This window comes from Amblyomma mixtum, chromosome 3 (genome assembly GCF_055824585.1).
Source record: "Amblyomma mixtum isolate Tamu chromosome 3, ASM5582458v1, whole genome shotgun sequence".
NCBI classification, from domain to species: domain Eukaryota; kingdom Metazoa; phylum Arthropoda; class Arachnida; order Ixodida; family Ixodidae; genus Amblyomma; species Amblyomma mixtum.
This window is the reverse complement of record NC_143014.1, coordinates 409,246,101-409,273,832: the sequence shown is the minus strand read 5'-3', so window position 1 is coordinate 409,273,832 and position 27,732 is coordinate 409,246,101. Positions and strand designations below refer to the sequence as shown.

At 55.9% G+C, this 27,732-nt stretch overlaps 1 non-coding gene across 1 annotated transcript; it reads right to left on the bottom strand.

Moving 5' to 3' along the window:
• Nucleotides 1-2,978: 2,978 nt before the first annotated feature.
• On the bottom strand, nt 2,979-3,051 carry TRNAR-UCG (transfer RNA arginine (anticodon UCG)). The gene has a single exon. It is a non-coding gene; the product is annotated as a tRNA-Arg (tRNA).
• Nucleotides 3,052-27,732: the final 24,681 nt, after the last annotated feature.

Genomic DNA, 27,732 nt, shown 5'->3' with positions numbered 1-27,732 from the left:
AAAAAAATTCGTAGATGAGCGCGGCTAGAAGCAGCCGTCCCCTGCGCAGACGATGCGAGGCGCGAGCTAACAGTAATCTTTCGCGCAGCAAACTGTGACCAAGCGGAGCCAATGGGCGCCGCGGCGGTGAAGAGAAATCTTGGCCTCTGAGATCAAGCGCAGTGTTAAAGTACCGATGCTTGAGCTGGATACGGAGGCACGGAGGCCATGGAAGAACAAACGCGGTACTCCTACCAGCCAAAAGATGGCGCTCGTATCTCTTTGAGATGAAATCGGCGACAGAAAGGGGCCGCATACCCGGAGCATGTTTTGCAACTGTCTTTATCTAGAAACGTTGGCCGAAGCGGAGACGCTGGTTGCTGGACCTGCTGCGGCCCTTTGTAAAGCGTGCATGTGACAGCCGCTTTGTGTCGTCTGCTTCTTAGTTAATTTTTGTTTGTATTTTGTGACATCGGACCTGTTCATGCCGTCCTGCTTTTCACCGGGGTGCAATAGCGGGTATCGCAACGATAACTCAACGGACCGTCATTGCTTCGGGCCGCCAAAAGACCACATCGAGTTTAAAAGATGGGAGCGTGCACTTCACAGGAAGGATCGCAAACTGACTTCGAAATGCAAAGTTTGTGATCTCCATTTCGAAGAAGAAGACCTTCTAAAGCACTATCCCCATGTAGTGCAAGGTACGGAAGCGCTTTTCGAGACAGGGAAATGGATGCTGGCACCAGGCTCTCTTCCGAAGCTGTTTCCTTTATTCCAGGCGCATATTTCAAAGCCAAAATGCACTACGCCGAAGAGAAAGCCTCCAATTGATCGCGGTGCCCAGTGTGTCGCGACAGCAGTGCCACGAGGTGACTTAGAGGATTCCGAGATCGCAAAAGTGCATTCCGAAATGGCCAGCTGCGCTGCACAAAGTGACAGTCTGGAGTCCGCAGCATTACCGACAACGCAGTGGATATTCGAATATTCACTACGTTCCCTCCTGAAGTAGAGTGCACCCACGCACTGAAACTTTGTCTGACCTCTTTACATTATAGGAACTATGCACTGGGGTACGCGCTAGAAAACACAAGCCATTGAGCAAAGCAAGAAACAATGCTCGCGAGCGTGTTGCCAGCATTTTTGGACTTTTTTCACAATATTAAAAGCCTAATTTCGCATCACACAAACGTATTCTCCAAGATAACACGCAGCTTCGAAGGAAAAGCTGCCGCAATTGTAGTATTATTTTACTGCAGCCATGTAGAGCGCAAACGCAGCTCGCCAAAACCTGATATGTGCCGGCCGCTCCTCGCTTCTGTGCTGCCTGTAGCAGACGACGCGCCCGGCAGGGAGCAAGACTCGACTACACCGCCGTTAGTTCTCGTGACCGCCGCTTGGGACACTCTCCTCCGCTGGGCGGTATGGGGAGCTGTGAAACTGAGTTGGTTCTAGTAACTGTGTGTGTGTGTGTGTGTGTGTGTGTGTGTGTGTGTGTGTGTGTGTGTGTGTGTGTGTGTGTGTGTGTGTGTGTGTGTGTGTGTGTGTGTGTGTGTGTGTGTGTGTGTGTGTGTGTGTGTGTGTGTGTGTGTGTGTGTGTGTGTGTGTGTGTGTGTGTGTGTGTGTGTGTGTGTGTGTGTGTGTGTGTGTGTGTGTGTGTGTGTGTGTACCCCAGTGCATAGTTCCTATAATGTAAAGAGGTCAGACAAAGTTTCAGTGCGTGGGTGCACTGTACTTTAGGAGGGAACGTAGTGAATATTCGAATATCCACTGCGTTGTCGGTAATGCTGCGGACTCCAGACTGTCACTTTGTGCAGCGCAGCTGGCCATTTCGGAATGCACTTTTGGGGAGCTGTGAAACTGAGTTGGTTCTAGTAACTGTGTGTGTGTGTGTGCGTGTGCGTGCGTGCGCGCGCGCGTGTGTGTGTGTGTGTGTGTGTGTGTGTGTGTGTGTGTGTGTGTGTGTGTGTGTGTGTGTGTGTGTGTGTGTGTGTGTGTGTGTGTGTGTGTGTGTGTGTGTGTGTGTGTGTGTGTGTGTGTGTGTGTGTGTGTGTGTGTGTGTGTGTGTGTGTGTGTGTGTGTGTGTGTGTGTGTGTGTGTGTGTGTGTGTGGAGGCACGCTCAGCCGACGATTTCTGACGGTGCCCGGGGCGTTCGCAGTGCTGCTGCATTCTCCACGAAGGCTGCCCACATCATTCCCCTCAGTAGGGTTTTTGGGTTTAAAAGCGTGAATGTTTCCACTCAAGTACGTCACTCAAGTACGTCAAGTACCTCTATGCTCTTCAGTGTTCTGACGCGTTGCCTGCTCGCGCGTGCCGCTTTGAAGCGCAACACAGTCGCGTCCAATGTGACCTGCAATGCAACAGTGGCTACCGCGTGGCCGAGACGTAACTGGAAGCCGTAGCGTTTTGAACGCCACAGAGTGTCGTTGTCTGTAATGATGCAGCGGATTTTATTGCCTCTTTGAAAAGTGTGACTGCATAAATTTCATTATTTGCCTTTTGTTTCTGTTTTGGTTTTTGTTTCCTTTCCCAATCCTGCTTGGATTCCAGGATGAGGAAGGCTCGGACTTGAGCTGAAAAATAAAAGTCATCTCTCTCTCTCTCTCCAGGATGAGTCTGCAGTATGGTATAGCCACGGCGAAGGCCGGGTATTCACTGTCAAGGATTCGTGTCCGACAGAAATACTCTAAGACAGCAATACTTCCAAAGCAGCAATGATGGTTCACGTGCCCACACAAATAAGATGGTATGTTGGCCGCTGTCGCGTTGCACACAGTGGAAAGATTGGTTTTTGAGGAAAGGAAATGGCGCAGGAATTGTCTCACTTCTCGTTGGACACCCCAACCACGCCGTAAGGGAAAAAAGAGGTGCCGTTGTGTAGGGTTCCGGAATAACTTCGACCACCTGGCCATCTAGGTTACATTTTGGTTGTCGCAGGAACGATATATCTTGTATGTTAAACCGTTCGCAATATGGTGGCCAAGGAGGGAAAAATTAAAAAAGAGCCTGCCAGGACTCGAACCTGGAATCTTCTGATCCGAAGTCAGACGCGTTATCCGTTGCGCCACAGGCCCACGAAGACCTCCGGGTTCATCTATTTTATTTATTAATACAGGAGAAGAGTGTAACCAAAGATTAACTACCACGTTCCTTTTTTTTGTCAGTGTGTTGTCCTATATGTTCGTTTGTTGTTGTTTTATAAACGTTGGAAATAAACACTGGAATAACTTTTCCTGACCTTCAGTAAACATTTAAACTTTGAAACGTTTAACCACGCAGTTAATAAGACGTTGCAGCCTGGGGCTACAAAGTGACACGAAATACAACAGAGCACAATTAATACGTGCTACTTAAAAATTCCCCTTGAAACGGACAGCATCGACTCCTAGATTAAACAGCCTACCGTGAAGGGTGCCATAATTGATCACGGCGGATGGGTGACATTTAGAGTTTTCTCGGGACAATTCGGGACTGTACATGCGCTCTATGGCAATCACAATCCCTAAGGCATAAGTAAAGCAGGGCGAATGAAGAAGCTCGAAGTAGAAACGAAGAAGGGACGCCTTCGGGCACCTTCATTCGCGCTGCCGAACTTACGTCAGAATGGACCATCTATCCCAGCAAAAAGTTCTACTTGAATACCGTCTCATGAAACAGAAAAGTTCTGCTAATAGGAAAACCTCACTACGTGCCAAACACAGAAATATTCCGAGATACGTCAAACCTTAGAAATAATGCAACGTTCCTTTATCGCTATGGTTTTACATTATACTAACATTAGTTTTATTCGAAGCTTTACCTGCCCAGCCATCGATGTCGACTGCAGTCGATTTTGGAGACTGTAAAGCAAATTGAACCTTTCAAGGAAATCATAACTTTTTACCACACATATAAAAACACGTCGTATACTATAACGCAAACCTTGTTTCAAAAAAGAAAAAGTTGTTTTTCTTTGTCAGCATATAACTCTGGCCACCACTCTTCTAACTTCGAAAATCTGCTGAAAGGGGGTTCGCGTACTAGTGACCTCAGCTATACAGTTCGCCAAACAGCTGAGCGGACGGCAGCAAAATCACAGTCAGTCTACACAGCCAGAGAGCTGGAGCCGCGCGCGCCGGCACACTTCGTCGTCAACTTCTTCGTCTGCCATCGAGGCAACCTGAGGCGCATTCATAATAGTTCAGGCGCGTTACTTGTAATTCACTACAATGGCCCCGGGATGGAAGAGGAGCCATCCTGGCGACCTATGGTGCTGGCAAGAGGAGCGGGTCGTAATAAGTCTTGAGGCGACTGACATGGACAAGCTCACGGCCGCGACGACGCAAGTCCGAAGAGGGTGTAAGCGGCTCTACAATATAATTAACAGGGGATGTTGATTCGACGACGCGGTAAGGGCCATGATGTTCTCTGCGAAATTTCGAAGACTGTCCTGGTGTAGTGGAGGGGACCCAAAGCCAAACTAATGAACCTGGAGAGAAAGCGTGCGCGGTTTGATGGGCATCGTGTTCATGCTTTCGGCGACCTTGGGAGTCCGAGGTGAAAGAACGGGCCAGTTGGCGACATTCCTCGGCGTGCTTGGCGAGTTCGGAAAGGGGCGTGCATTCGGAGGCGTCCGGAGTGTACGGCAAAACCGCGTCCATTGTGGAGGACGGCTAACGGCCATACAACAGGTAGAAAGGGGAAAATCCGGTGGTTGACTGGGTGGCGGTATTGTATGCGTACGTCACAAAAGGCAGCACAGAGTCCCAGTTAGACTGATCTGACGAGACGTACATGGTGAGCATATCGCCGAGAGTGCGATTAAAGCGCTCAGTCAGCCCGTTAGTTTGAGGGTGGTAGGCAGTGGTGGTCCGATGAATGATGCGACACTCTCTGAGGAGGGCTTCCACCACTTCCGAAAGAAAGACACGGCCTCGATCACTGAGCAACTCGCGCGGCGCACCATGGCGGAGAACAAAATTGTGCAGCAGGAAGTGGGCAACGTCACGAGCAGTGGCAGCGGGTAGTGCGGCGGTCTCTGCATATCGGGTTAGGTGGTCGACGCCAACAATTATCCAGCGGTTCCCAGATAACGTGTAGGGCAGCGGGCCGTAGAGGTCGACGCCAACACGATCGAATGGGCGAGCCGGGCACGGCAATGGCTGCAAGGGGCCGCTCGTACGTGGCGCGGGAGACTTGCGTCGCTGACAGGCGATGCAGGAGCGGACGTATTGGCGAATGTACCCGTACATGCCCCGCCAATAATAACGCTGAGATATTCTTTGAAACGTCTTCAACACACCGGCGTGGGCACATTGTGGGTCAGCGTGAAACGAGGCACAGATCTCAGAACGTAAATGGCGAGGTATCGCGAGGAGCCACCGTCGACCATCTTGCGTGTAGTTACGGCGGTAGAGCAGGCCATCACGGAACGCAAAATGTGGTGCCTGGCGGCGTAGAGTGCGCGAAGGCACAGCAGTGTGAGCGTTGGTCACGACGTCGATGATCGACGCAAGCCACGGGTCTTTGCGCTGTTCCGCAAGCATATCAGAGGCGGTAAGAGGCGAGAGGACGGGTTCAGGCACGGATGAGCATGCAGCGGCGGTGGGCAGAGGAGATCGAGATAGAGCGTCGGCGTCCATGTGCCTACGGCCAGAGCGATATACAACGCGGATGTCGAACTCCTGAAGGCGGAGAGCCCACCTGGCGAGGCGGCCGGCCGGGTCTTTAAGAGACGACAACCAGCAAAGCGCGTGATGGTTCGTGACGACATCAAACTGGCGGCCGTACAGATAGGGTCGAAATTTCATGAGTGCCCAGACGATCGCTAAACATTCCTTCTCCGTAACGGAATAGTTGCATTCAGCCTTGCTGAGCACCGGACTCGCATACGCCACGACGTATTCCTCATAACCATCTTTCCGCTGGGTCAGGACAGCTCCGAGGCCGACGCCACTTGCGTCAGTATGCACCTCGGTAGGGGCTCTCGGATCGTAGTGGCGAAGTATGGGCGGCGAGGTAAGAAGACGGCGCAGTGTGGTAAACGCGTCTTCGCATTCGGGGGACCAAGCGGACAGGTGGTTGTCTGTTCCAAGCAGTTTCGTGAGTGGCGCAATGATCGACGCAAAATTGCGGACGAAGCGCCGAAAATAGGAGCACAGACCGATAAAGCTCCGAAGCTGCTTCATTGTTGTCGGCTTGGGAAACTCCGCAACAGCGCGAAGTTTGGCCGGGTCGGGGAGAACGCCTTCCTCAGATACAATGTGACCCAAGATGGTTAGCTGCCGGGCGCCGAAGTGGCACTTCTTCAGATTAAGCTGTAGGCCGGCGTCGGTGAGGCAAGTCAGAACCTGCTGCAGGCGCGTGAGGTGAGTGGAAAAATCTACCGAAAAGACAACGATATCGTCCAGGTAACAGAGGCACGTATGCCACTTCAGCTTTCGTAAGACGTTATCCATCATTCTTTCGAATGTAGCTGGCGCGTTGCACAGGCCGAATGGCATAACGGTGAACTCGTAAAGGCCGTCGGGGGTAACGAATGCGGTCTTCTCACGGTCAGCGGCAGCCATCGGGACCTGCCAGTAGCCCGAACGCAAGTCAAGAGAGGAGAAGTATTCGGCGCCTTGGAGACAGTCAAGAGCGTCATCGATGCGGGGAAGCGGATAATTGTCTTTGTGGGTAATTTTGTTCAGTCGCCGGTAATCGACACAAAATCTGATAGAACCGTCTTTCTTCTTGACCAGCACCACCGGAGAAGACCAAGGGCTGTGAGAGGGACGGATGACGCCACGGTGCAGCATGTCTTCAACGTGCTCACTTATCACTTGACGCTCAGCCGCAGACACGCGATAGGGGCGCTGCCGAAAAGGCGGGTGGGAGCCGGTCTCAATGCGATGAGCCACGGTTGATGTACGGCCTAAAGGCTGATGGGCTGCATCGAAAGCGAAGCGGAAAGTGTGGAGAAGGGCTGAAAGCTGCTGACGGTAGGTGGACGGAAGAGTATCGTCGATGGCGGCGCGGAAAAGTTCGTCAGGCTCAGGTTCAGTAGCGAGCTCGGAATGCATGGCGTTTAGAGAGGGACCGCTGGCTGCCTCGTGGACATTAAGGGCAGAGAGAAGGCAGACAGGTTGAATGCAGCCAGGGGACTCACCAGGTAGCAGGGTAAGGGCACACGAGGATGGATTGTAGAGCAGCATCTTCGTGACACCCCGCCGAACATCGAGGACAGCAGAAGGTAGCGGCAGGTTCTTCCGGCGTACAAAGGAAGCAGACGGCGTAAATAAAACGGTGTCATCCGACGCGGCACGGCACGACAGGGAAACAAGGGCAGATGCTCCCGGCGCTACTTCAACATCTTCAGCGATAGTGACCTTGAGTGGCAAGGGGGCAGAGGTTTCAGTAGTAAGCTCGTCAAACAAAGGGGAAAATTCAACTTCAGCGCGGGCGCAATCGATGACGGCGTTGTTGTGTGACAGAAAGTCCCACCCGAGAATTATGTCATGTGAGCATGAGGACAGCACCAACAATTCGACTGAATACAATATATCTTCAATGATGACTCGCGCTGTGCACGAGGCGAGAGGGGCAATGCACTGTTCACTAGTGGTGCGGAGCGAGAGACCCGTAAATGGCGTCGTGACTTTGCGCAAGCGGCGGCAGAGTTTTTCGTGAATCACTGATACTGAGGCACCCGTGTCGATAAGCGCATGTACCGGCAGTCCGTCGACGATGACCTGAAGAACGTTGCGTGGGGAAAACGGAGGCCTTGAGCTTTTCGAACAGCGCGCAGTTCTTGCCTCCGGAACTGCGGATCTTAGTTTCCCTCTTCAGCGGAGGGAGGGCGACGGCGCATTGGTGACAGTGAGCGACGGCGCGGTGATGGAGAACGTCGGGTCTCGTAAGCACGACGGTCGGGGGCGTACGCGTCTAGTGGCGAGGATGGAGAAGCCGAATAAAACATCTGGGATGGATGCACAGGGGTTGAGATGGTCGGCGATGCCACCATGCGACGGCGACAGGACGGGCTGACGAGGTGGAACAGTCAGGGGCACGGAGCGCGCCGCTGCTTCTGCGTAGGTCATCCGGGCGGGTATAGGAGATGGTTGGGGATACTGAGCCTCGGCGTAGGTTAAGGGAGCAACCGAAGGGACTGGATGTGCAGTAGGAATAGCCTCGGCAACTTCATGGCGGATGACCTCCTGCAATGGCGCCACCAGAGGAGTCGCAGCGTCGTGACTGGAGGGCATCAACGAGAGCTGACGCGCGACTTCCTCCCGAACAAACTGCTTTATCTGCGGTGACAGTTGCGCCGGGTCGGTGTCAGATGTGAGGGAAGCAAGCGATTCCTGCTGCGAGAGCGGAGAACGGGTGAGGATGCGTCGCTTCCGAAGTTCGTCAAAGTTCTGGCAATGAGTAATGACTTCGGCGACTGTGGTGGGATTGCGTGCCAGAAGCATATGGAACGCATCGTCGTCGATTCCTTTCAAAATGTTCTCAATCTTGGCGCGCTCAGACATAGAGGCATCAACTCGTGTGCACAGGTTCACAACGTCCTCTATGTAGCTGGTGAAATTTTCACCAGGCAGCTGCGCCCGACTCCGCAGGCGTTGTTCCGCGCGCAGCTTGCGCACCGCAGGCCTGCCAAATACATCAGAAAAATTGGACTTGAAAGCTGACCACGTGGGGATGTCGGATTCGTGGTTTCTGAACCATAGGTTCGCAACGTCCGAAAGGTAGAAGATGACGTTGTTAAGTTTGAGTGCATCGTCCCACTTGTTATGGGTGCTCACCCGTTCGTACGATGCCAGCCAATCCTCGACGTCATCGTCGCCGGTGCCACTGAAGAAAGCGGGATCACGCTGCCGCAGCGCTCCAGCGCACAGAACGGTCGGGGTGGGTGGTGCAGGACTGGGCACGGAGTCCTTAGGCATTGTGAGCGGCGGGAGAAGACGGCTGCGAAGGTCCAGGGCGTCAGACGACCGCAACCTCCACCAAATGAAAGGGGGTTCGCGTACTAGTGACCTCAGCTATACAGTTCGCCAAACAGCTGAGCGGACGGCAGCAAAATCACAGTCAGTCTACACAGCCAGAGAGCTGGAGCCGCGCGCGCCGGCACACTTCGTCGTCATCTTCTTCGTCTGCCATCGAGGCAACCTGAGGCGCATTCATAATAGTTCAGGCGCGTTACTTGTAATTCACTACACTGCACACAATGTGCCTCACACACACACACATAGAATCATAATCTACGCGTCGCCAAATTTGCGTCATCATTTTAAATGACGTTAAGTAATAATGGACTCCTAAAAGGTGTTAAAAAAAGTCATTTAGCATAGAAGTCTGGCCACTTTGCACTTTTAAAGCTCGAAAATCTAGACACAATGTGCGTATTACAAAAACTCAAAATTATAACGTACGCGTTGCCAATTTTAAGTCATCATTTTTATTGCCGTGAAGTAATATTTGGTTCTTAAAGAATATTGTTTTGAAATAAATTACTAATTTACTTTCGAAATCTGGCCACAGTGTTTTTCACGAGAGTCTGGCAACAATATGCTATTTTTCAAATAAACGTAATATTGCTTCTTTTGCCACAATAATTTTTTTTTGTAAAATTTTTGAAGTATATTCAACGCATGATGCGCATTCGGAGCTGTTTTTAGTTGGAAGCAGTATGCATGGATTCGAAAATGCGCTCATAGACTACCCGGGTGCAGAGCTGTTTAGCGCTGGTTTGTCTCAGTGACTGTCACTTTTGCTGGGACAATAGCACTTAACACCGTGCTCTCAATGAAAGAGGGGAAAAGAGCATTTTTCTCAATACAGTGTGGTTTCGCCGAGTGCGTGTAGATGAAGTTGAAACCTATTGTTAGACTGATATTAAAAAACAGCTCCGTGCAGCTGCATAGGACGGTGGCTCTTCTGCGAAACACTAACAAAGCAAACTGTTCACTTTGTCAGCTTTTATTTCATGACCAGAATCTTGTGTTCAGAAGTATTTGATGGTGATATTCCCATATTACCAGGAAATACTTCACTTTCAAGCTGCTGGGGATTTGACTCTTACTGGCACACTGGAATGTGCTCCCCTGAAGTGAAAATAGAAACTACATATTTATGCCCTGATGGAAAGACGTGTTTATTTTTATTAAATTAATTTCTACCTATTTCTCTCTATACCCCTGTCAAGCGGGCAAGTTAAGTGCACTTACGGGGAGTGCGCTTTGGCATCCCGAGTGACACTTTGGGCTACGCGGTGCTAAACGGGAAAGCAAAGTGCACTCATAGTAAAAAAATAATTGCTACAGAAAATGAGCGGAATTTCTGAACAGGCCGATGGAAAGGAAAAAGGACTAATAATATTTGATTGCTTAACGTGATAGTGCAAATAAAGCGAGGCTCAACAGAGTTTAACGATGAAAAAAAATTTAAATAGCAGAAAAGCCAAGACCAGCCAAGGCTATCCAGAATTTCGACAACAAACAAGATGGCGGCGGGCAGCGATGTTGCATCTGATCACGTTTACTTGTTTTGTTGCTTCGGTTGTAGCTATAACCAACGAACTTTTTTCTGAAAACAGTTTATAACACGTAAAATAAAGATGTAAGTACTTTTTATGCATTATAAATTTTGTACCATTGGAACCGCTGGCGTCGAGGCTACGCACTCGGCCAGCAAAGTATGGTCAGTGAACGCACTCCTGGCGCAGTGCACTTTCCGCGAGTGACACTCTACTTGCGTCGTTTAGATGCGGCAAAGTGTACTTACAGCAAAGTACACTTTCCGTAAGTGCACTTAACTTGCCCGCTTGACATGGGTATTACTCATCTCCCGCCTACTTAAAGCGCCGGACTCAAAAATGGGCCGCGCTCTGAGGTCTTTCGACGCCAACATTGCAAAACCCCCTCCCAGAGCGCCTCTACCACCTGCTCCGCACTGTGCAACACCACACGCCGTCCGCCTCGAAATACCTGGCATTCGGAATAAGCACAACACACCCCTCTGTGCCATGCAGCAACACACTGCGGCGCTCATTCACGACGAGCTCCAAACCAGCACACACATATACACGGATGGCTCTGTGGCCCCTGGCGGCACCTCTGCCACTGCTGCATGTGTCGTCCCTGCTCTCAATCTCACCAGACAATGCCGCATTCCTTTCCGCGCCTCCTCTACCACGGCCGAGCTCGCTGCTCTCAACTTGGCTGCAGATGTCGTTCTAGAACGACCCTGGCTCAATCCAGTCGCCATACTTTGCGACTCGAAAGCTGCTCTCATGCAGCTAAACCAACACCACACCCGTCATCTCCCCGTGGTACAAATTCTCGACCGCAAGCTTCGCGCTCTCAAAGATCGCGGCACAAACGTCTCTCTCCACTGGATCCCCGCCCATGTCGGGATAACTGGGAACGAGCGGGCTGACACCCTGGCCAAACGGGCTCACAGCCAGGATGTTCCCATCTCTTCAGATGTCACCAAATTTGACACTGCCCACCTCGCCATCTACGAGGCCGTCCTTTCTCAACACCCCGACGAGCGTGTTGCTTCACGCGGGCCACCTCGTCCTCTTCATTGCGCTGACTTCTCAGTCCGCGACCGAGCTACGCTCCTTAAGATGCGCATTGGCTGTGTGTGGACGGCAGAACGACTCCACCGCCTTCGTGGCATTGGCGACCCCTTCTGTAAGGAATGTGGTGGTCTTGAAACCCTCTCACATCTCATCTGCGACTGCCCAGGCTTTAATGGCCCCAGACAGCCTCTACGTGCTGGCTTTCGCGACCTCGCTCTTCCTTCAGCATCCCTTGTCAACATCCTATTTCCAGATGGCCCGCGTGAAAAAACACGACGCGCCTTGAATCTCGTTCTTCGTTTTCTTGAAGACACCACTCTAAGAGAGCGTCTATAGCTCTCTAAACGTCATTATAGCACACCACAATTCCCTATTTCACGCAAAATTAACCTACAGCCCTCAATTTCGAGCGCTCGCTCTCCCATTGGCTCACACACGCACCCCTCAGCCAATCAGCGATCTCGTGTCCCTTGAATGCTGGATTTCGGCATATTTTCCTCTTTCCGCCTTATGGGCGAGATTTTATCTTTCCTTTACCTCAAATTCCTTTCACCCTGGCCCTTTTCATCGCTATCTTTTCCATTTCATGCATATTAAGCCCACAGCCCTCGATTTTGAGCGCTTGCTCTCCCATTGGCTCCTTCGCGCGCCTCTATCAGCCAATCAGCGTCTGCGTCTCCCACCGGTCCGCGCGTGTCCCGTGAATGCTGGATTTCTTGACGTCCCGTCTGTTCTCCGCCAGGTAGTTGTGTGCAGTGACGTGAACATTCCACGCGCGCTACCTTGGACGGTGAACAGCTGGACGCCCCCACTCCAGCTGTTTTGTGCAATGTGTCGTGCGCGCGTGATGGACCATCGATCGCCCAGATCAACACGCGCGTGCGACCTGTATATATGTATATTTAATCTAGTTATCGTGCGCGTGTGACGGAGCAGTGGTCACTCAGAGCTCCACGCGCGTGCGTGTTGTACATATGTATATTTTATTCCTTGTAGATATGTAAATAGAATGATTGAAAGTGTACCCCTCCCCCTGTCCTTTCTACTGTCCCCTCACCACTTTTCTTTCACTTCTACACTCTGCCTGCTATCCTTTATTTCGCTGCCCCAGCTCAGGTGCTTCCTGTCGCGATAGCAGATGCCGGGGCAGCAAATATTCTTTTATCTTCCGTATCAAATGCATAATAAATAATCACTTACTACTACTACTACTTTTCTTCTTCCGCCTTTTTGGCCGTAATTTTATCCCTTGCTTGCCTTCATTGCCACTCACCCGGACCCTTTTCATCACTATTCTTTCATTCCACCTTCCCCAAACACGGCGCAACGGCGGTGATTCCCTCACAGAGGAGGGTATTCGTTTCGTTTCTATCGAACGTGGTCGCACGCATTCGTTTCGTTTCTATCGAACGTGCTCGCACGCGCGTTTCTATCGAACGTGCTCGCACGCAGTGGTCGTCGATTTTCGTTTCGTTTCTATCGAACCGTTCGGACGCTTTTTCTGGAGCTCCTGCTTTCTGCACCCCAGCTGTCATCTCTAGTTCCCCCTAGTGCCACGCCAGCACTCACGTCGCGTTAACGTCGCGCCTTTTACCCCGCCATGGGGTCTTTTCTTTTTTCTTAGTCTCTTTTTCTTTATTTTATTGTCCGCCGCATCGGACCATGGAGAATCCTCCTCCCCCCCCCTAGCGCCCGGCTTCCCGGTCGCCAGCACCGACGCGCTGGCAGCGTAGACTGTTCCCGCATGCTACAACGCCTCTACTACGAAGCGCAAAAGATAATCAGCTCTCAGGACGACGCACGCCGTCTTCTTCTGGCTACCCAACGTTCGCCCACGGCCGACAGCAACAACCAAAACAGTCCAACCGCACCAAAGCTGCTTAGCGACGAGACTGTACTACCAGTCGTGACAACGCCCGCCACCCCGACTTCGGCCCTCCCGAACGAGTCCGCTCACAGCACTGAAGACACCATTGTCTATTATTTCACGAGCCCCGACGGATCCGAAGAGGCTCCTGCCTACATACGCACCACGGAGCCCTTAGAGGTCCTCTGTCAGGCCTCCTCTCCACTGCCTCAAGCCGCGGCAATCGACGGGCAACCACATTCACTTGTTGCTTCCGATACCTCCACTTCCCCACGTGAAAACAACACAGCTGATGAAGCCATCGCACCCCAGCTCACTCCCGATGGGCAAGAAGATTTCCCCCCTCTTCCTCCAAATGCTCCTTCACAAAAGAGCCAGCAACTTCCCCCCCCACGAGAAGAGAAGCTCACCGCAGCCACACAAACTTCTCCCAGCACTGCTCCTGGCATCAGGCTTCCTGAAGGCAAACCAAACTCATTCATCACATCTACTCCAACAGTAGAGGATGCCTTCACTGAGGAAGACTACGCCCAACGCAGCAAGGGTGCTCCCCCACAACACGACCCTTCCCCCGTCTCTCACCCCTCGGACAGGGACACCGCCCCAGACGGTCCCCCCTCTCGAGAGCAGCCTCGGCAACCAGACAAGAGGAAGAAACGCCGCCTCGCATTTCGTCCCTTTGAGCACACCTTGCCCAAACAAGGGCCTGCTCGTGAAGAACCCGGCATACTGCCCTACTCCTCTGGGCGCTTCTCCGCACCCGCGTCACAACAGAGCAGCCGCAGCAAGCCTTCTACTGTTCTGTATTACCCTTTGGGCAACAAAGGAACTTTTCTAAACTCAACACGCGATGCACTCGCCGCTCAACTCTCCAACCTTCCTGGTGTTGTGACAGTGCGTGTCAACATGCGCCGCAATGTTTGTGCTGTGGATGCTCACCCTTCAGCCGACATCGCTCCGCTCCTCGCAGTCGAAGAGATCTGTGGCGTCAGAGTTCGCGCTAAACATCTCGGTCCCAAGACCTGCACCGGTGTCATTTTCGGTGTTGATCGCGGCCTGTCTGAGGAAGATGTTGCCGCTGGCCTTGACAGCAAGATCCCCATTCTCAACTGTACACGTAATGGTGCCAACGTCATCATTCGTTTTGCTGGCACGGAACCCCCACAAGAGGTAGCCCTCTTCAAACATCGTCGCCGCGTCCGCGCTCGCCTACCTCGGCCCCTACAATGCCGCAACTGCGGTCTCTTCGGGCACACCACAGCAACTTGTCGAAACAAGTCCCGCTGTCTCCGCTGTGGCGACAATCATGCCAACGACAGCTGCGATGCTCCGAAACCCCGCTGCATCAACTGCCGCGGCACTCATTCCTCCATCGAGCCCCGCTGCCCACGCTGGCAACATGAACGTCAAGTTGCCACTGTTCTCTCCACCTCGGAGAAACACCTGACAAGACAAGAGGCCGAGCGAATCGTCCGAGAACAACAAGGAAAACAGCCTACCTTGTCGCCTCCGCCCGAAACCACTGCACCGAACTCCGGCGCCCAGCCTTGCGCTCCCATCACTGCGCCGCGCAGTATAACCACCGCTGCACGCAACTCGGCGCCCGGCGCTCCTCCTGTCGCCCGATCCACGGGCCGCTCCTTTCGCGACGCTGTTATAGGACCCCCCACTGCTCCATCACCCCCATCGTCACCACTCGACCAGCGTGACACTGTCATCGCCGCCCTCACTGCGGCAGTTCAGGCGATAATCGATGAGCTGCCGCCCACATCACCTGCACGCAAACTGTGCGCTGCGGCCCTCGCCGCACAACAAGCCCTCTGTCATCATGGCTAGCAACTCACCTGCGCCCCGGCCGCGGATACTACAATGGAACTGTCGTTCCCTCCGCCGCCGACAAACAGAACTTGCCTCCTCCCTCCCTCTCCGCTCCTTTGATGTGCTCGCATTGCAGGAAACCTACGCGGCAGAGGGAGAAGTGAGCCTACCTGGCTATGTGTCTTACGCCAGTGCCACAGAGTGCGCGGATTCTCCCTGCACTGACCCCACTCATCCACCTGGTGCACCACGCGCTGCAATTTATGTGCGTGCCTCTCTCCCTCATTCCTGTGAGTGACCTACTAGTTAGCAGTGTCGAGTGCGTCGCCATAACAGTTCGCATGAGTGGCTGTGACACTTCTGTTGCGAGTGTGTATGTGCGACCAACCAACGCTCATTGGGACGTCAGCTTCGTCGCCCACCTCTCTGCACGCCTCACTCCCGAACAAGTTATTTGTGGTGATTTTAACACGCACAACACAGCTTGGGGATGCCGCTCCACCTCAGTAAACGGCCGCCGCCTCTGTGATGTGATTTACACCGCCGGACTACTAGTTCTGAACGACGGTAGCCCTACACACATCGCACCGGGCAAACGCCCCTCTGCCATCGACCTGACCCTTGTTTCACCGCAGTGTAGTTACAACTGGTGCACCTCTCCTGACACCGAGGGCTCTGATCACCTCCCCATCGAGATCACCCCCCTTGTCGCTGCCCCACCGCCCAGAAAAACCTACGCTGTTGTGAACTGGAGCAAATTTCGACTGCTCTGTGCATCGGATTCCAGCCACAACAACAACTTCTGTGCCCACATCTCCCATTGTGCCAACCTGTCCACTGTGAAGTGCTCAGTGCAGTGCGGTGCTCCGGTGCCTGACATTAAACTTGTCAACTTCAACTTGCGCGCTGCCCGTCGCAGAGCGCAACGCAGAGCTAGACGCACGGGCAAGCCTGAACACTGGACTCTCTACAATCGCTTGGACGCAGTGTGTCGCCGCCACTCCAAGCGCCTACGACGCCAAAGCTGGGCCAGACTCTGCCGCTCTCTTGACCAGCCTGGCTCTCCTGCTCGTGGCTGGCGTATACTTTCGGCCATGCTCAACCCTAAAATTCCACATCTCCCAGTACTGGCTATTGCTGTTTCCCTTGGCATTTCGAATTTCAATTTCGCGTTAGCCAATCTCCTGGCAGACAACTTCGCTCCAACTGTGCGACATACGACTCCTCCTGTCGTTTCTGTTCGCTTCACCACCATCTCAGCTCGTATAGCCGATGATGTTCTAGCCTTGTGCATGCAAGACTTCACCATTCATGAGCTAGAGACGTCCCTTTCCTCTCGGAAACGTAGGAGCGCCCCAGGCCCAGACGGAATAACTTATCAGATGATAAGGAATTTAGATACTAAAGAACGCGGTCGTCTCCTTGCAGACTTCAACTTCGTTCTCGCCAACGGAAATTTGCCCAACGCCTGGCGCACTGCTACAGTTGTTCCTGTGCTCAAAAAGGGCAAACCACCTAGCAACATTCATTCCTACCGCCCTGTCTCTCTAACCTCTGTGCCTGGCAAACTTATGGAATCCCTCGTACTCAACCGCCTCGAGTGGATTGCCGAAGCGACCCAAGCTCTCGCACCGGAACAGAGCGGCTTTCGTGCCTCTCGCTCTACTGCTGATTGCATCTCTGAAGTAGTTGCATTCCTCGAACAAGCTCGACACAATAAGGAGGGCGCGTATCTCTTACTTTTGGATGTCAAAAGCGCTTTCGACTCCCTCTCGCATGCCTCCATACTTGACGCTGTACGCTCTCTTGGCGTGACGGGAAGGCTCTTCCGCTACATCCAATCCTTCCTGACTGACCGCTCCTTCCAAGTCAAGGCAGGTGACGCCCTCAGCACTCCTCGCTCCCTCACTTCTGGTGTCCCACAAGGCAGCGTTCTCAGTCCATTTCTTTTCAATCTTGTGTTGGCTAAGCTTCCGCGATGCATTCCATCTCTCCCTCACCTCCGTTTCCGCGTCCGCGTCTGCATATACGCTGATGACATTGCCCTTTACTGCCGCGGCCCCACAGTACAGGGGCGAGCCGTTCGTGCCCACCTTCAACTTGCTCTTTATGCCGTTCGAGATTTCCTCTCATCTGTCGGCCTAACTCTATCGCCCACCAAAACTGAAGCTCTCGTCTTCCACCCTCGACCTTATGCGCGGAGGCTAATTCCTCCGCTAACACTCGACGGCATCAACATACCTTGGAAGACTACTGCTCGCTACCTGGGCTTAACAATCGACACAAAACTCTCTTGGCTTCCAGCTGTGACTCGCCTAAGGAAGCAAGCGAAGCAAGTGGCTGCTGCAGCTAACAAACTATTAGCTAAAGGCGACGGTTGCTCGCCCACCCTCGCACTCCGCTTCTACAACGGCATTGCAGTTGCCCGGTTTCTATATGCCCTCCCTTACTTGAATTTAAGACCTCGTCTCTGGCACTCCATCGATGCTGACCAGCGCAATGCGATCCGCAGCTTCTTGCGCCTACCGCACTTCTCACACGTGGCTGCCACATATGCAGAATCTGGTACCTACCCTGTCTCCCTCCGCGCCCAGCGCGTTGCTTTGCATGCGATTGCGCGCATGAGAAACACATCCAGCACGGATTTGCTCATCTCCCGCATCCTCGCAGCGCCGCATTCAAAAATGGGACGCACACTTCGATTCTTCGACACCCACATCGCGGATCCTCCTCCCCGGGCGGCTCTACCATGCCCCCCCCACCACTTTGTGCCTCTAAATGTCCGCATCGACATTCCGGGCATTAGAGCTAAGCGGAACACGCCCCACTGCGCTCTTCGACAAGAAGCCGCTGCTCTAATTGAAGAAGAGCTTCGTGAGAGCACGCATGTTTATACAGATGGATCGGTTCTCGAAAACGGCTCCTCTGTCACCGCAGCTAGTGTCATTCCCAGTCTCCGCCTAACGAAGCAGTGCCGAATTCCGTTTCGCGCATCTTCCACAACAGCTGAACTCGCTGCACTCAACTTGGCTGCGGATTCTATCCTGGAAACCCCAAGCCTCCGACGCGTCGCTATTTTATGCGATTCGAAAGCAGCTCTCATGCTCCTAAGGCAACGTGTGCACCACCTACCTATCGTCCGGGCATTAGACCGCAAGCTACGCGCTGCTCAAGACCGCGGCGTCTCTATTTCCCTACACTGGCTCCCTTCACATGTTGGCATTAGCGGCAACGAGCGGGCTGACCAGCTAGCGAAGTCTGCACACGACGCAGACGTTCCTTTCTCGTCCGACGTCATCGCATTCGACGTCGCACGCTTGGCAATACACGAGTGTATTCTCAAAAAGCATCCCGACAGTCGCGTCGCCTCAGGAAGCCCCCCCCCCCCCCCCCCCCAGCTGATTCACTTCAGTGACTTCGGCATTCGTGAGCGCGCGACTCTCCTTAGAATGCGCATAGGTTGTGTTTGGACAGCTGAGCGCATTTTCCGCCTCCGCGACACTGGCACCCCTTTTTGCCAGAATTGCGGTTCCATTGAGACCCTTGTACATATCCTCTGTGACTGCCAGTCTCTCGATGCCCCGCGACAGACTCTCCGCGATGGCTTTCGCGATCTCGGTTTTCCATGTACATGTCTGAATGACATTCTCTTTCCCAAAGGTCCACGCGACAAACTTCGGCGTGCATTTAAGCTGGTCCTTGCTTTCTTTGACCAGACGTGCTTACGAGCACGACTCTAAATACTATTTTCACAGCGCGCATCTCTGCCCGCTCTCGCTCGCCAGGCCATCGCCTCGGCGCGCCGCTTCCACGGCTCTTGCGCGCGTCCCCGCTCGCATCGGATTCGTTCGATCTCTCCTCCAATGAGAGGCCGCGCCTCCCCGGAGGCCCCGCCCCCTCTCCTGGCATTTCTCTCTCGGCGCGTCCCCACATTTCAAATCATTTTCACCAAGAATCACAAGAAGAAGAAGAAGGCGCGCGACGCGCATTCTTTGTCTTACTCTCTTAACGAGCGGACGCAATTTCCTCCTGCTCTCGCAGCCATCAGCCCACTCTTCTAATATTATCTTGCAGCATCTTTCGTTATCGCTGCTGTATTACCACTCCTACCTTAACGTCGCGTAAACCTCGCGCCTTCCACCCCACCATGGGGTCCTTTTTTCTTTCTTAATTTCTTTTACCCTTTTTTTTTTTTGTTGTCCGCAACGGACCATGGAGAAGCTGCCTCCAACTCCTAGCGCCCGGCTTCCCGGCCGCCACCACCGCCGCGCCGGCAGCGTCGGCTGCTCGCGCATGCTTCAACAACTTTACATCGAGGCACAGAAGATTATCGAGTCTCAAGACGACGCTCGTCGCCTACTCTCTGCTGCTTACCGCTCCCCCAAGGCTGACAGCAAGACTGAGCCAAGTCCCATCACACGCAAGCCACTCAATGCCGAGTCGCAGCCAACTAGTCAAGTAGCACCTGTCACTCCGACAGCTCCACTTCCTAACGTGTCCACCGCAAGTGGAGAAGACACAATAGTCTACTATTTTATGAGCCCCGAGGGCACTGAAACGGCACCTGCCTTCATCCAAACCACAGAGCCCATCGAGAATCCCTCTCAGGCCTCTCCATCACCGGTTCAACTCGCGGCAACCGATGCACAGGCACAACTTTTCAGTGCATCCGAGAACCCCGTTACTCCACCTCCGAACTGCCAAAATGAAAAAATAGAGGCCCTACAACTCACACCTCAAGGCCAAGAGGATTTTCCTCCTCTACAGCCAAGCACTGCGCACCTTCAGAGCAGCCAAACGCCTCCTCCACAAGAAGGGAAGCTCGCCGCAGCAACACAGACTTCCCCTCCCAGTCCTCGCCCTGGCATCAGCTGTTCTGAAGCCAAAGAAAAGAACACTTTCACCACCTCCACTCCCACAATAGTGGATGCCTTCTCTGAAGAAGATTACCTACAAGCCAAGCGTGGCCCCCCTCAGCAGGATCCCCCCTCGCCCCCTCGCCCCTCAGACGGCGAGAACGAAGCTCTCCCTTTCAAAGAGCAAGGTCGCAAAGCAGACAAAAGGAAGAAGCGCCGTCTCGCCTTCCGTCCTTTTGAGCAAACCAAGCCCAGACAGGCACCCCCTTCGGGAGCTCCAGACATCGCCCCCCCCCTCCACTGGTCGCTTTTCAGCGCCAAGGCCTCAGGAGTGCAGCAATGCGAAGCCCGCTACTGTTCTCTATTTCCCTCTGGGAAACAAAGGGACATTTAAGAACATTTCGCGCGACGCACTTGCCGCGCAACTATCCCACCTTACTGGTGTCACAGCAGTGCGTGTCAACATCAACCGCAATGTTTGCGCCGTCGACGCCCTTTCGACAGCCGATATAGCTCCTCTCCTCGCCGTGGAAGAGATTTGCGGCGTCAGAGTGCGCGCCAAACACCTTGGCCCCAAAACCTGCTCTGGCGTCATTTTTGGTGTTGACCGCGGCCTCTCCGAGGAAGATATTGCAGCTGGCCTCGACAGCAAGGTCCCCGTCATCAGCTGCACACGCAGTGGTGCCAACATCATTGTCCGCTTCGCTGGCATCGAACCCCCACAAGAGGTGGCTCTATTCAAGCTCCGCCGACGAGTCCGCGCCCGTCTCCCTCGCCCGCTTCAATGCCACAGCTGCGGCACCTTCGGGCACACCACGGCAACTTGCCGAAACAAGGCTCGCTGCCTTCGCTGCGGCGGTGACCACGCCACCGATAACTGCGACGCCCCGAAACCACGCTGCGCTAATTGCCGCGGCACGCACGCAACCATCGAGCCCCGCTGCCCACGCTGGCAACACGAGCGACAAGTTGCCATCGTTCTCGCCACGAGCGAAAAACATCTCACACGACAAGAGGCCGATAGAATTGTCCGAGAACGGCAGGGCAAGGAATCCACCTCGCTCTCACCGCCAGCAACCGCTGCACCTAGCAGCCAAGCCCAGCCCAGCGCTCTCAGCTCCGCGCAGCGCACAGATTCAGCCGCTGCACGCAACTTGGCGCCTAGCGCTCCTCCCACCGTCGCAACCACGGGCCGCTCCTTCCGCGACGCCGTCTTAGGACCTCGCGCTGCTCCATCAACCTCATCGTCACCTTCCGACCAGCGTGACACTATCATCGCCGCACTCACTGCGGCCGTTCAGGCGATCATCGAGGAGCTCCCGCCGTCATCAACTGCGCGCAAGTTGTGTGCAGCGGCCTTGGCCGCACAACAGGCCTTGAGCCAGCATGGCTAACCAGCGAACAATCCCCCGGCCGCGCATAAGGCAATGGAACTGCCGTTCCTTGCGCCGCCGTCACGCTGAATTGGTTCAGCTCCTTCCGCGTGTTGAGTGCGACATTCTTGCATTACAAGAAACTTACGCACGCGCGGAGGAGCTAAAGATACCTGGCTACATAGGCTACAGTAGCCCCACTCCCTGCATTCTCGATTCATGCACGAACTCCCCATGTGCCGACTCTGCTCACCCGCATCGTCCCCCTCGTGTTGGCATCTATGTGCGCGCTTCGCTCCCACATACCCTCATCGATCTCACGGACATTTCTACCGATCGTGTCGAGTGCGCAGCTGTCACCGTTCGCATGTCCGGCCACGACACCTCTGTTGCATCTGTTTATGTCCGCCCTCCCACCTACAACTGGGACGCCCGTTTTGTTACAACTCTCTCTGCCCGTCTGGCTAAAGGCCAAGTGATATGTGGTGATTTTAACACTTACCACACCACCTGGGGCTCCCACATAACCACCAAAAAAGGCCGCGAACTTATGGACGCCATCCATGCTGCAGGACTTTTTCTTCTGAATGATGATGATGATGATGATTGCTTTGGGGTATTCTTGGGAGGGGATACTGGTCCCGACGTATGTTGGCCAGTTGGTGGCATCACTCTTGGGGACCAGGGGAAGGGGTAGGGGGATGTAGGGAGGGGAGAGGGGAGGGGGTATGGTCGTCGCCTCGACGGGAGCGGTCCGTGTCCTTGCAGGGGGAAGGGTCTTGGAGTAGCGCCGCCGCCGCAACAACAGCGCCGGGGGAAGCCTCGGTGCACTAGGATAGAGTGCAAGCACCGGGCTGGGGGAGGCAGATTCCTAGACCTTCATGTGGCTGGGAGGAGCCGAAGGTCTAGAAGAGTCCAGGTCCAAGGCTGCAGGTCCAGGAGGCCGCAGGCCTTGGGCTGCAGGTCCAGGTTCCTCGGGCTACAGAAGGATGTCCAGGCCGGTCTCCTTGAGGTAGGCCAGCAGGAGCCGGCAGGCGGGCAGAGGGTTCCGGGCCGGGAACAGCAGCTGGTCCTCCGTGTCTGCTGGCAGGCCGAGGGCACGGTAGCCTGCAAAGAGACGGCTACGAGGCAGGGCAAAAGTAGGGCATACACCCAACAGGTGACCCAGGGTGCCTGTATCCCCGCACGATGGACAGGCAGGGGAGGAGGCCATACCAACGACGAACTTGCGTGTCGGCGTCCATGAGCATCCGATGCGGAGTCGGAGCAGGAGAGCACGTTCTCTGCGCGGGATCTTGTCTGGGAGCCGGTGGAAGGGCCTGCACGCAGAGATACGCCTGTCAGGGTGCTTTGCCCTTACCGCTCGCCTGAGTAGTTGCCGGGCAAAATCATGCGGGGCCACTTTGGTGGTCACTGGCGACCCATCGTTGTGGGCAGCCTTGGCGAGGGAGTCGGCGTCCTCGTTGCCCTGGACGCCGGTGTGGCCAGGGACCCAGTGAAGGGACACCTGGTAGCCTGCATCCTCCAGTGCGTGCAGGTGGGCACGCAGGACACTCGCCGATGTCTGCGAGATGTGTGGCCTGCTCAGGAGCTGGAGGGCAGGTCGGGAGTCGCACAGGACAGCGACAGGGCCTGGTGGGGTGGTGGACCCGATGAATTCTGCTGCCAGGTGGAGACCTGCCAGCTCAGCTGCCGTGGAGCTGCCCGGGAAGGAAAGTCTGCAGGACCGGGTCTGCTGCAGTTGGGGCACCGCCAGAGCCGCCGCTGCCTGCCCTGTGGCTGGCAGGACCGAGCCATCGGTGAAGAGGAGGGTGGTCCCTTTGCACTCTTCCAGGAAGGCAGCAGTGGTCTGGCGGAGTGCTGCAGCAAGGGAGTGGCGCTTGGTCACGCCGTCAAGGTCCAGGGTGACCTGCAGAGGAGGTCGGGTTGGAAGAGGGGGGAGGACTGGGAGGCCCTGGGGAGGGCCAAGTGTCTCCATGTAGAGTGCGTGGAGCTTCCCCATCCTAGAGTCGGCATTGGCCTGCAGGCGAGCACGGAGGGCACCGCCATCACGAACGTGGGCGAGCCGGTCCGTGTGGGTCAGGCCCATCTGCAGGAGCAGGAGGTCCAGCGGGAAGATGCCCGCCTCTGCTAGCGTGGCCGGGACCTGCGATCGCGGTGGAACCCCCAGGAAGCGGCGGATCCATTTCCTGCGAGAGAGCTCCATGCGATTAAGGCGGGTGCTCCGGAGCGTAACTAGGGGGAGGGCGTAAAGGATGGCTGATGTCGCCGCTGCCTCGAAGAGTCGGATGGCCCAGGTGGGGGTGCAGCCGTTGCCTCGGGCGACGATGGAAAGTACTGCTCGGCCGACTCGCTCCATGTGGGACAGGAGGGCCTTGTCAGCAGGAATCCAGGAGAGCCGGTGGTCGATGGTGAGACCAAGGTACTTCACCTGCGATTTCCAAGGGAGCTTAGTGCCGTCAATCTTGAGGGTAGCAATCTGAGCCGTGGCTCGTGCTCCCCTCGGATGTATAAACAAAGCCTCAGATTTCGTGGCTGAGAGAGACAGCCCCTTGGTCGCCAGGAACTGCTGCACCCCGTTGAGGGCACGCTGGAGTGCCTGTCTGGCAGAGGTAATCTGCCTCCTCGGAGCTCGGACCCAGAGGGCGACATCGTCCGCGTATACAGAGCACAGAACTCTGTGGCGGCGGTCCTGCTGGATGGAGCGAGGGAGGCCTGCCATGACCAGGTTGAAGAGGAAAGGGCTGAGGACAGACCCCTGAGGGACCCCGGTGGTGATGGGGCGAGGACTGCTCAGAGTGCGGCCAACCCGAACCTGCATAGAACGATTGGACAGGAAGGAGGTTATAAACCGCCGGAGGTTACCTGTCACCCCCAGCTCGTCCAAGGCCATCTCGATGGTGCTGTGGGGCAGACCGTCGAAGGCCGACTGGACGTCCAGGAGGACAAGGATGGCAACGTCTCCGTGGAACTTCGCTTCCTCGAGGGATGACACCACGTCCGCGATGGAGTCTGCGGTACAGTGGTGCCTGCGAAAACCTGTCAAGTTCTCGGGAAGAAAGTTAGTAGCCTCAGCAATCCAGGTGAGTCGTTGGAGTGCCACCGACTCCATGGTCTTACAGGCAGCTGAGGTCAGCGAGACGGGTCGGTAGGACGACAGCTCCTTGGAGGGCTTGCGGGGTTTGAGGATAGGGACCACGATGGCCGTGGTCCAGCTCTCCGGGAGGATGCCGCTCGACCAGATGTCGTTAAACACGGTCAGCAGGCGGGCCTTTTCCGGGGCATCCAAGTTCCGCAGCATCTGCAAAGTGAGCCCGTCTGCCCCAGGAGCGCTCTTATTTTTGGACCGATGGAGGGCCCTGAGCAGCTCGTGTGGGGTGATCGGGTCAGTGCAGAGGGAGGCTACGCCAACAGCACCTGCAAGGACAGGAGGAAGTTGAGTTCGACACTGGGACGGAGGTCCCAGTGGGGGGCCTGGACTCGGGTGGGCAGCCTTGGTGAGGTGGTCGGCCAGCTGCTCCGCCAGTGCCTGGTACGACACCCCCCGGGCAATGGCGGCACCGAGGACTGGGTGTCGGTTTGCTGCGACCTGGAGGAGGGACCGCAGGAGTCGCCAGGCCGTCGCCGACTGCCGTGCCGAGCGGATGGACTGGCAGACGCCAGCCCAGCCCTCCCTAGCCCGGCGGTTCGCCTGGCGACGGCAGACAGCATCAATCCGCCGGTAGGCCGTCCAGTCCTCTGGGAGCGACGTGCTCTCCGCCTTCCGCTCGGCTCGTCTCCTGGCAGCTCGGAGTCCCAGGAGGCGAAGGTCTGGGACAGGGGCCTGCACTGAGGTAGAGCAGGACACAGTAGCAGTTTGTGCACACTTGCCCAGCAGGGTCAGGAAGTCCTCTGCATGGGGGATGTCCTTTGCGAGTTCCCTGAACATGGGCCACTTGGTGATTTTGTACACTTTTTCCTTCCTGCGCCTTCGAGAGGAAGGGTTCAGAAGGATGGGGAAGTGGTCCGAGCCCAGGGAATCCGGAGCTCTATCCCAGGTGTAGTGGCAGGCGTCCGACAGCAAGGCTAGGTCGATGATGGACGAACGGCCTGGTCGGATGAAGGTAGGGGCCCTGGGCTGCAGGACCCTGAGACTGGCTGCAGTGATGGCATCCAGAAGCTTCCTGCCTCTGGCGGACGTGGTACGGCTGCCCCAATCCCTGTGGTGAGAATTAAAATCTCCACAGATTAGAACATCCCTACCAAGTCGTGCATGAAGGGCCGTGAGGCAGGAAGGGTCCCAAGGCACACTGGGTGGGAGGTAGACTGAGGCCACTGTGGTGTCCGTGCTGCCCATGCGGACGCGCACAGCACAGATCTCCAGGTGACCCAGGTCAGGGTCATCGGCTGCCAGGACAGTATGGGGGATCCCATTCCTGACATAGATGGCCGTGCGGGGTCTCTCCTGGGGGTGGGCGTCGTCCCGGCAGGGGGCGTCACTGCAGTCCTGGAGGGAGCAGCAGGAGCGGCCCGAGTACCCAGTGTACCCTGGGAGACGGGAGGATTCTGCAGGGATCCGGGTCTCCTGGAGAGCCATGATGTCGTAGTCCAGGGAGCCCTGCAGAACAAGGTCTTTTATGTCGGCCCGCCGGGCACGCAGGGAATTCACGTTCCACTGCATGACCCGAGGCCGTGAGGGGGCCGAGTTACGGCGATCCATGGTGTTGGGTGGAGGGGCCCTCGGCAGCGAGGACAGCCAGGCACATCTGACGTGCGCCCGAGTCACGGGGGAGCTGTGGCAAGAGGGCCTGGACAGCAAGCCGCAGGGCTGCCGTCACCGTCTGTTGGGCATCCTGCGCTGGAGAGCGGGCTGGGACCCCGGCAGCAGTGCGGGAAGGTCCGGGGCCCCGAGTCTGCAGGGCCCTGGCGTAGCTGAGCCCCTGGGTGACCCTGGAGGATCCGGGTCCCGGTTCCCTGGGAGGCTGCTGCTGGCGGCGGATCTGGACCCTGGCCGCTCGGCGGGCCCCAGGCTCTGCATGCCTGCGGAGAGCAGTCGCCACCTTACTCTGTTCCCTCCAGATGGGACAGGAGGGGTCCTCCGCGCAGTGGCGTCCACCGCAGTGGATGCAGCGGGGGACGTCTGCTCTGCAGGCCCGGTGGTGGTGGTGGCCCCCGCAGAAAGTGCACCGCTGCGGTTTCGAGCAGGAGGCGGCCACGTGGTTGTAGCCCCCACACCGAGAGCACAGCAAGGGCCGGGCCTTGAAAGGGTGCACCGGGAACAGTATCCCGGCAATCTGGACCTGGTCCGGGGGCTCAGCTGCGAAACGGGCGGTGACAGCACGGCCACGGCGACGGATGGCCAGGATCTCCACCGAGGACTCGATGGTGTCGGCGATGTCCTGTTCAGTCACCTCCGGGTCAATACCGAAGACGGCCCCGATGAAGCCATCCGGGCGGGAGGCCTCGAAAGCCCGGACTGGGGTCGACAGCAGGGAGCTGAGACCCAGGAGGGCCGTCCTGGCCTCTGGGGTGGAGACGTCCGCAGCGATGATGTTGCGCCTGCGGTTAACTCGTACCTCCAAGACGCCAGGCCGGGAGTACAGGAAGGCGCTGTAGTCCTCCTTGACAACGTCCCTGAGAGAGAAGGACCTCTGGCGGGGCCGGAAGAGGACAGTGGCCACACGGGGCCGTGGACGGGCTCCTGAACGCCTGGCCTTGCGGTTCACCAGGATCCATCCGTCTGGCCCACGTTGGTCCTGACTGGCTGCAGCAGAGGGGGGAGGGTTAAGTAGCGAGGGCTCGCCACTTACCTCTGGCGAGCCATGGCCAGGGGGGGAGAGAGACTCCTCAGGGGCATGGACCGGTGGGGTTGGGGTGCTGGACCGGGAGGAGGCAACCTGTAGTTGTTGACTGGCTGCGTTGAGCAGCTTCTCTAGTGCCGAGGATCTCTGGTCTGTGGGCCCTCCTGGGGAAGAGACCTCAACGGAGGGGGTGATTAGAGGAGAGGGATCGGCAACGGGCAGCTGAGTGGACACAGTTGCTTGGGGGCTCCCTGCGGGCAGGTGCTCCGGGGACGGCTCCAGGCGAGGCCTGGGGCGTCGGGGTTTCCTGGGCTGTCGCCTGGGGCCGGGGGGTAGGTCCGGGTGGTCCCTCAGGAACTGGGCCCTCTGTCGGGTGACTGCTGGCGAGGGGGTAGCACTGCGCGCTGGCGAGGGGGAAGCGCTGCGTGCAGGAGGATGGGAAGCACTGCGCGCTGGCGAGGAGGAAGCGCTGCGCGCAGGCGAGGGGGAAGCACTGCGCGCTGGCAAGGGATG